The following is a 10,803-nucleotide window of genomic DNA, read 5'->3' on the forward strand; positions in this document are numbered from 1 at the left end:
CCTGTATCATTTATTTAGTATTTCGAAAATATAAAAAAAAATTGTTTTGTCGTTTAAGATGAAATTAAATGGAATTACAATACTTTGATTCAAGAGTTGTATAGAGACGATACTTTATAATAATGTGTGTAATGGGATGTATGTTGCATATTTCAATAATTATTTTTGCAAATTTTACGTTTTTCAAAAATGTTCTTTTTTGAATATTGGCCATCTATCGTTTTTACTAAAGCGTTACTACATTCATGACAGTAGTGATCTGTCATGAATGAGCTTTCCATGTAGAATAAGAAACGTTCTGTTACAGTTCAAGCTTAAAATGGTTTTAGGTTTCCGTCTTTTCCTCATAGAGAGCGCGCAGTGTTCACTTTTCAAGAAAAAATGACAGAAAGGAAACAGGATCAGGATAATAATCTAAGCTTTTCGTAACTATATAAATTCAAGTAAGGATTTCTTTTCAATGGAATAGTGTTTGCTATACCTTTGCTTAAAATAAACAGCGTTTTATCACAGGGTTTTCCAAACTTTTTTAAAAATTTAGTTTATTTTTCAGATTGGGTAATTCTTAGTAGTAAAAATTCAAAATAACGGTATTAAAATATTTTTAAATGCCAAAGGGAAATCTTCTTGATATCAGCGACAATATTAGCAAGTTGCACTCTAATATCTAATCCCGTTTTGCATATTTAGTTTGTAGGAAACGGAAGTGAAACAATAAAAGCTTGTTCTTCTACTCTAATAAAATCTGATCTTTGTATTTTGGTTTCAAATCAGAGTCACTAATTAAATTGCTAAGATTTCGGAAAATATTGCAATTGAAGTTATGCAGAGATCCTAAAACTATTTTGGAAACTGCTTCATCTTTTTATTCATTTAAACATTCATGTAAAGCAAGAAAATAATCAAAATATTAGATTCAACTGATGAAATCCAAAATTGCATTTTTTTTATTAAAATGCGCAATTTAAATAACACTTTTACCTCGAGACTTCATTGCGCATATCTGCATGATTTTATCAACCATGAAGTATTTTTAAAACTTCAATAAAATTTTGTCCTGAGTTATTTTATGCGTTCAAGAAGACCAAAATATAATTCTTAATAAAGTCTAGTCTTAATAGTGCTTTTCCTTTGTGGATAGGTATCTCACTTCAGTATGTAGTAAATGGGATTTATGTTCACTACCCATTTTAAATAATCTGGAAAACCCAACCCTAATCTAATCTAACGTAGTAAAAATTTTTTTCGGGGTGATTTTATCTTTCTTTTATGGAAAATCTAATATTGGTCATGTTTTGAGTTATTTTATGTCTTTGAGAAGACCAATAATTTACTTCAGTCTTTTTTTAATAGATAGTCCTTTCCTCTGCGGATAGCCATCGCACTTCAGTGTGTAATAAGTTAATAAATGAGCATTATGTTCACTTAAAAAATTAAAAGGAATACTCACCCCTAATTACCACAAATAATTTTCACACGTAGGCATTATCAACGCGAGACTTTGTTTATTATGTTCACTACCTATTTTGAAGCATCAAATTTTAAATAATCTGCACAACCCAACCCTAATCTAATCTAATCTAATCTAACTAGGTAATTTTCGCAGTATGCTGCAAGATGAAAAGGGGCGAAGCAGTATGTACTTAGCTAACGTCGCGAGCTCTCTTCCAATATCAGATAATTTTTACCGATTATTCCTCGATGGTATGTCCGAATTGTGATTTGGACTGTAGACAGTCTCAAGATAGTCATTTTAGCGTCAAATTCGAAAATTTGCGATTGACCGTTCTTTTGAGAAATCAAATAAAAATATTTTTTCTGAAAATTATTCCTCCCTGGTATGCCCGATTTTAAAAATCATTTTTTACAAACCTGCTCCTGACTGTGCACGAACATTGTGCCAAATTTGAACTATATCGGTAAAGTCGTTTAAGAGAGGAAGCGTGTCGACCGAAAATCCTGAATCAGGGATGAATTTAGCTTCGCTCCATTTATTTTTGGAGTGATTTTTGTCTTTTTTTATGAAAAATCGAATATTGGTAAATTATTCATTTGTATTAGTACATCTGTGATTATAAAATGTAGTGCCAATTATTTTATTAAAAATTTTACATTAAAATTCCATTTAAATACCTTGATTTTAAATTTTTGTGAAGAACATTTGGATTAATTTAAAAATTATTATTTAAAACGAATAAATATTAGGAAGTAGGCGTCTATCTATTTACAATAATTACTATTTTTATCATATTACATTATATAGGTAATACTGATCGATTCTTTTTATTCCGATATGTATTATATTGTTTGAACGTGAACTATTTATTCCCTTTGAAAAATTCACCGAGGGTTGCAGTTTCTTTGTAATGTAGGACGTTTGCAATTTAACAAACGTCATTGCTCGTTCATGCGTAAAGTTTAAAAGATAAAAGCAGCATCGTTTACTTGCTGTGGGAGGGGTTGTTTCAACGGAAATACTTTTTAACTAAAAAAAGATCGTTTTATACAAGGAAGGTTTCGTATCTATAAATGTACACAATATTTTATTTTGCCCTGTAAGGTAAATCCTGTATCATTTTGGTTTTTATACTTATGCATTTATTAATCGAGACCTGTAATGTTGAGGTGAAAATTAATTAGGAAAATGTCACAGGTCAACGAAATCAAGTTTTGAAAAAAAAACGGTCAAGTCAGAATATTATTATAAAATAAAACGTTTCTAATTGTACAGTGGCGATATGGTTCGGACTCGTAAATAAATGTCGTATTGTAACAAGTATTCTGCAGTGATGCACTGACCTACTCTAATAACTGATGTTGTATTCTTGAAATATTTTATATAACAGCATATTGCTTTGCTAAATACAAGTCTAAAGCGTCAAAAGAACAAATAACCATGACAGGTTGACTGTAACGTAAACATTTTGAGTCACATTTAATCTAATCAAAAAGAAATACAACACTCATCCTGATAATGTTAATCACCAGTTGATGCAGCGTTGCGTTGTCGTATTTCTGATTTACCAGGGTCGGATTGGTTCTTGCGTATAGTGCTCTGTCGCCTCCTACAGGTTTTGCATTTATATCAGAAAAACCCTGCATTGTACACGTCAATTGGTAACTTATTATAATGGTACCAAGCGACATCCCCTACATTAAAAGAACAAATAACTATGACAGGTTGAGTGTATCATAAACATATTGAGTCACATTTTATCTAATCAAAAAGAAATACAACTCATCCTGCTAATGTTAATTACCAGTTGATTGAATGCAGCGTTGCGTTGTCGTATTTCTGATTTACCAGGGTTGGAATTGCTCTTGCTTATAGTGCTCTATCGCCTCCTACAGGTTTTGCATTTATTACAGAAAAACCCTGCATTGTACACGTCAATTAGTAGCCTATTATAATGGTACTAAGCCACATTCCCTACATGTGGAATCAATCTTGAGTCGTTTACTTTATCGTCACTATAGAAGGGCTAATTCCATAAGGCACACTAATCTCGTTGAGTCACTTATTCTTTAACTTCATACAAAATAGGTATTGATGATATTACAAATTTTGGAACCTAAAACTTTTTGTTTTCAGTCTCCTTGTTTTCAATCAGCAACTTCTGTTTATTGATATACATACAATGTAGAAATCTTCCCGAAGTGAGTTTGTTTTAATATGAAATATTCTCAATTTTTATCCACTACACACTACCTTAAATTAATGAGGAAAAATTGTTGCTGTTGTCACACCCCCGCCGGGAATCGAACCCGGGCTCTAGTGGTCAGAGCATTGGCGCGTAAAGCCAAAGAGCTCGGGTTCGATTCCCGGCGAGGGTGTGACAACAGCAACAATTTTTCCTCATTAATTTGAGGTTTCTATTTATTGGTAAGTGACGAGAGTTAATAAGCTAGAAATTGGAGTCCACCTGAAGGTATCGATAAACTGTTCATCGAGAACTCCTATTAATGACTTAAATACGATTGTGGAAACTTCTCAGATGTTTTATTGTAAAATTCAACGCATATAGGGATTCTATCAACGTGTAGAAAATGTAGTAAAAACTTTTTGTGTCGCAACAATTTAAAAGCAAAGAAATAATTTTCCAGGAAGTGAAATATGTGTGAAGGCAAAAGGTGTAGGTAATAGTCATAACGTGTATCGCTGACGTAAAGTCTGCTATAGAAGGTCTCTCTTTCTTCCTGGACCCGCCCGTTATCAAAACTTCTTTTCTTTCCTTCTAACTAGCATATCTTATATACACATATACACCATTATAGATTTTTTCCAGTTAGGGAAGATTGGAGCGTTCCAATTTCGCCTTGTGCAATATTAATACCGCGCCAACTTAAAAAACACGAGTTCTGTTTCACTGGCTAACTGCACGTCGAGTCGGGGGTGAAAAAAAGCGAGGGTGACTTCGTTAGGGTAAAAAAATACAGGATTTGCATTCTAGAACCTTCGGCGAATTTTTAAGCTGCCTTTTACTCCGTTTCGCGGAAACAATATCTTCTAACGCCTGCTTCCATTCTACTCTTCTTCCTCTTTTTAAATTTCGTCTCCTTATACGCATTATATATATATATTGATCCGAATCGTATATCTCTCGTCTTCGACAGTAAATTTTTTACCATAAACAATTCTTTATTATTATCATCCTTGTTTATAAAAATAAATCATTTTATTTCGTATACTCACTTACTTACATAAATATATTACCTATTATTTACTCTACTTTAACTTGAACCTGATGCGGAACCACTGGGTACCTATAATATACAATAAACTAGGTAGAAATGCGTTGGAACTAGCTGAAATGCAGTGGCTGTGAGTAACCATGAATATGATACAAACATTCTTGTATGGAACTGTGTACTTAACAGCTCCAATGTCGTCGGTATTGTTGGATTTGCCAATAGGCTGTAGGGCCACGAACGGTATGAGCCTAGGAGCTGCTGATTTTGGAGACATAGAAAAAGTGTAGATTTTCATGCAGCATTATCCCAGGGATTAGAGGTCGATTTGGTTCAAGAGAATATATATAGGTTTTCACTGCCATAGAAACCCGAATTAAGATAAATGTCATTACTTAATATCTGTACGTTTTTTTGTGCTACTTTTATTCAAACTTCGATGTAGCTGTCTTCAGGTGAATGTTCACCGAAAGGTCTTCACTATCTCAAGAAAATTTAATTGTTTGGCCCATGTCTTGATAGAGGTAGACATTGTGCACACTGTGGTATTCATAGTTTACGAACTTTGACGATATTATAAATTATTTCGCCAAGAAGAAGTGTAATTTTTATATCATTTTACACTGTTATTTTGTGACTAAATTACTCATTTATTTTACTTTTCAATACGCATGAGATATTTTTAGATAGACGAGACGTGATTCCACACCTTCACCAAATTATACTTATTTGTTCGTGCCACACCAAAAAAAAAAAAGATGATTCCAGAAATATACCCAAATTATTGCTGTTGTAACGTACTAATGTTTATTTTTTATATGCCAATAATTTATTTTCATTCTTCATTCATTCAATAGCCATTATTGTGGCAGGGTTTTTAATTTTTCTAGACATTTCGTAACAGTAAAAGCGAATATTAAGTATAAGTGTAAGGATTAAGACATAATATTCCCTATGACGATTGAAACTTTAAATTGTAAAATCATATTAATAGAAACAATACCTGTCCTGTCATGTCCTGTCCTGTCCTGTCCTGTCCTGTCCTGTCCTGTCCTGTCCTGTCCTGTCCTGTCCTGTCCTGTCCTGTCCTGTCCTGTCCTGTCCTGTACTGTTCAAACTTTTAGAGAAATACATTCAGTAACATTTTTGATGCTAATCTGTTTTTGTATTTCCATGGTACATAATATTATAGTCAATATTTTATTAATAACGTGCATACATTTAAACTATTTGATTTAAACTAGGAACAAAACAAGAAAAACGAATAGATTTCGTTTATTTGAGAAGCTGTGCTTCTGTACATATATATATATATATAAATTCTCTCGCACAAACCTGCATATATCTCATTACATTGCATAAAAAACGCTGTCTAACTGCTTGGGGTGAAAAAAAGCGAGGGGTGCTTGTAAGGGTGCAAAAAAAATGAAGGGGCGCATTTTTTTATGAATGCTTTTCCATTGTGGCACTTCGATCGCCTGAGGGGACCCAATCGATATTTTCGATTTCTGATTTCCCCACGGTAAACTGGGTTAGTGTAGTTTTTACCTTGACCTGAAGAAGTTCATTCTAACAGATGCTGCTGTAGATTATTATGAGTAAGTTTGAATATTTCCGACGTTTTTCAAATTTAAGTTATTTCTTGCGATTTATTAAAGTAGACTTTTAGGCAGTATTTGTAATTAAAATATCCCATCAAACTAAATTATTTTTATAACCGTAAAAATTAGTGCTAATAAGTATAGTATGTAAAGGGTAGTAGAACAGAGTGGCAGGGTGCAGTAGACATGGATTTAAGTAGTCTCAAATTTTGCAAGTGTATAAGTAACTAGATTTATTTTGAAACTAGATAATATTTAGACAATTGTGGAGTACTTACGGACCTTTAGGACAAAGTTATGTTATACGCTATTTTTATATTGCAAAGTGTGCTAGTTAATTTAAATGCTAATAATTTTAGCAGAAATTTCTATTTACCGAAAAATTTATATTTATCTAGTATTTTTGCTAAGTAATACATAGGTAATAATTTTACCTACACATATTGCAAAAAATGTTTATAACGGTAATAGAAACTCGTATGGTGTCGTATGCTCTTTATTGGATTCATTTTGTTACCTAATTTTTGTTCAAGTAGGTAGATACAAATACATTTTTATATATATATATATATAAACCGAAAACCATTTTTACTAAGAAAAACTCGAAAACCGAATCATTCGAGAGGAAATGAAGCCATTGTTAGTCGAATTCAACCAATCATAGAAAGAAAAAGGACCTATTTGATTTCCAATTTCCCATCAAATTAACTCAGCTAATTCCTAGCGACTTTGAAAGAAATTGATTGATGACGTTCCATTCTCGCCAGCGTTTTCTTTCTCGACGAAACGAAATGAAACCCGAGTTTAATGAGATCTGAATGACCCTAGAAAACCATCTGACTGTTAAACGATCGGTGAAATCGAAATATTTTTCTTTTTTACATTCATTAGTATAAATTGAAGTTATTATTGAAATTTCTTATTTAAACTTAGTTAATTGGAATCGAAAATTTTGGGAATATTGGGTAACTAGTAATACGTTTTGTGAAAATTTTTTATTGAAAATAGGTATTTTTAGTACATCTACACATAGTATAAAACAAAGTCGCTTCACGCTGTCTGTCCCTATGTATGCTTAGAACTTTAAAACTATGCAACGGATTTTGATGCGTTTTTTTTTTTAATAGATAGAGTGATTCAAGAGGAAGGTTTATTTGTATAATACATGCATAATATAGTAGAGAAACACTGGTAATTTTAGAGGTTTCTAATGTGATGTCGTAAATAAACACATTTTTTGCGCTTACATTGCAAACGCAATTACAACAGTATTGTACATCTTAAAAAGATCTACAAAAAATTCCGGGATGGTATATGTCTATCTTTTAGGGATAACCCACAATAACCATTTTTATCCTTTACTTTTTATGAGAAATAATGACTTATTTACGAAGCGATTTTAAGCAATACAGCATTAATTCTTAATCCAATTAAGTACCTTAAATATATTGTGCATTTAATATAGATCAATGTGACCCTTTACATCATCTAATTTAAATGAATATTTTCGAAGATATTACAGATTTAAAATAATAGCGGTTGCGGCGATACCGGCCGAGAGGCCGGTTTTTGTATTGTCTAATGACAAAAGAGCTGTGAATGTTGTATACAAAGACATTTGGTAGTGTATTTAGTATGTTCAGGGGGTGTCTTTTGAAAATTTTTCCTCTTCGAGAATAATCTAAACAAAAAAATATATATATTTAGTATCAGCATTGCACCCGTGCGAAGCTGGGGCGAGTCGCTATAGTGTCTTATAAAGCCTGAAATTGTTTAAATATTCATCGGCTTTTAAAAATTTGAATGATAAAAAGAAAATAATAGTTCCTCATAGATTTAGGCGGAGGCGTTAATGGAAAATTCATCAATAAATTAAATAAATTGTAGATATGTAGTGCCTCTTAGATTTTTTTTGTCAAATGAGATCAATTTTTATTTTGTTGTTGTTGTTGTAATAGTTGATATTAATTAAAACTATTAATTTACTACAGATCAATTTACCGAATTTCAGTTATAAGCAATATCTATAGCAATCATGTAGTTTTTAGAAAATAATCTACCTATCAATTTATTTAATCATCAAATGCATGGTAGTAATTCCTTTTGTTTTTGTTCATGGTGTTTTCGACTTTGTTGACTGGAAATTGTATTTGTGGCTATATTACGTAAATTGATATTTTATCGAAAAACCTCCAAGTAATTATTCTGGGTGACAGTACAGGGCGTTGATTCGTCGCAGTAGGCGTTTTGGTTTTCCCCGTCCTCATTGGTTAATTAGTGGTTTAATTACGCCTTAATTACGCATTATTTGTCGTCGTGTTGGTGCGTAAAATCGGAACGGTAATAGAAAACGAGACGACGGTACGCATAGCGTAGAGCATCAAGTAAGCGAAGCGAGGATGAGATCGATAACGAGAATTGTCGCGCAAAGGAACTGATTAGCGACAGCGACGTTCGAGGGCGGTCCGGCGAATTTCCCGCGCCGCCGTCGACGTCAACGGCGTCGCGACGCCCCCACCCCTCCCGTTCCGACAAAATGGTTACTGCTTATCGAAACGGTGAAAAATCATACCTAATGAGATGACCCTTCTACTAGCACACTCTCGTGACACTCTGTCTAAGGAAGTTTATAAAATAAATAAATAATTGTTAAAATTGCATTTCGCTTTTTGTGTTAGTGTAAATTAGTAAGTAATAATAACACATAAGTATATCATTTTATTTGAACCCATTTTAAATAGTGGATTAAATAAAATGAATTATAACCTTTTTTCTTCTATAACAAATTCTTGAAATCAAGTTCAACAGTATTGTTATTAAAATATGTGGTTGTATGTATTTTTGAATGAGAAATTTAAAAACTATAGATCTCCACAACAACGCCGTTGTCATTAATTTCGTTTTTTTTATGGTATTTGCCTTAAATTTACTCAAATATTAACGAATAATAATGAATCAAATTTGAGTTGAGATATCTATTAGATACCTACATAGGTGGGTGCTAAAAACTGCAATAATATAGATCAGCGCTGTTCAACTTATCATAGCCCGCGGGCCATATTTTCATAACCAAACCTTTCGGGAGCCAAGAAGATTTATAAAGTCAGTTTATGTTAATTAAAAAAATATTTTATTTATACTAAAGATAAAACTCTAAAATATTCGTAATTTATTAATGAGAACATTGTGACCGTAACTGTTTAGCAACAATATCTTTTATGCTTTCATTAATATTTGTTCTGGCAAGTCTAATTATACCTTCAAGAGTAAAATATTTTAAACTGTTTCTATATTGTGACTTTATATATTTCATATCGGAGTATACACACTCGAAGATTATGTACCTACTTCCAAACATTGATACAATTTGAAGTCCAAAATTTGTCTCAATTTTGGATATGTCTCTTTATCTAAAAATTTTAATATTTCTATTCCAGTTACTCCACGAGATGTAAAAAATGAGTCACCTGCAAGTCTAATTATACCTTCAAGAGTAAAATATTTTAAACTGTTTCTATATTGTGACTTTATATATTTCATATCGGAGTATACACACTCGAAGATTATGTACCTACTTCCAAACATTGATACAATTTGAAGTCCAAAATTTGTCTCAATTTTGGATATGTCTCTTTATCTAAAAATTTTAATATTTCTATTCCAGTTACTCCACGAGATGTAAAAAATGAGTCACCTGCAGGTCGCATAAATCTATTTGATATTTAAGATCAACGGAGTTGATATCAGTATTAATTGAATCATAAAATAAATGAATAGACGATTTATGATCATCAAATTGAGAAAATCTTTCATTGAAATCTGTAATTAACATATCTAATTTTGGTAGAAATATTTTAAAATCCGCTTCTATATTACATTCTTTCATTTCTTCATAGATCTCTTACTTTACATAGTAAAGTAATTTTAATATTAATAATATCTATTAATTTAGTAACATAAATTTATTCATAGTAAAATGTACTCGCGGGCCGTAAAAATAATTTGGAGGCGCCAGTTGGACAGCCCTGATATAGATAATGTAAAAGACAGAGCCAGTAACAGTAATTTTTGAAAATCTGGATGTTTCGAACAGATTTCCGAATACCTACATACAATCGAATTCGGTTGTAATGAACACGTGGGTGTTATTCAAACTTGGATATAACGAACACATTTATACAAACGGTCGGCCTTAGTTGCGGCCGGTTATAACGAACTAGTGTTTTTTTGTAACGAACTAATATTTCTTTGTGATTTAAACAATCAAAATTCTACATATTCCAAACTTTCTACAAATTGTATGCATCTGTTGTAAATACAACTCATTTTGTAAAAATTGGTGATTTTAATGAAAATCTATAAAATATCTAGTGATGACCTATGACGAACAAAATTCTTAGTCGTCTCTCGCACTCGTTATAACCAAATTCGACCGTATTGTGTATTTTTGAAATACTTTGTTACTTGTAGGTATGTTATAGGATGAGGTAAACCTTCCGATATAAAAGAAATT

This window comes from Agrilus planipennis, unplaced genomic scaffold (assembly GCF_000699045.2).
Source record: "Agrilus planipennis isolate EAB-ADULT unplaced genomic scaffold, Apla_2.0 scaffold16, whole genome shotgun sequence".
NCBI lineage: Eukaryota > Metazoa > Arthropoda > Insecta > Coleoptera > Buprestidae > Agrilus > Agrilus planipennis.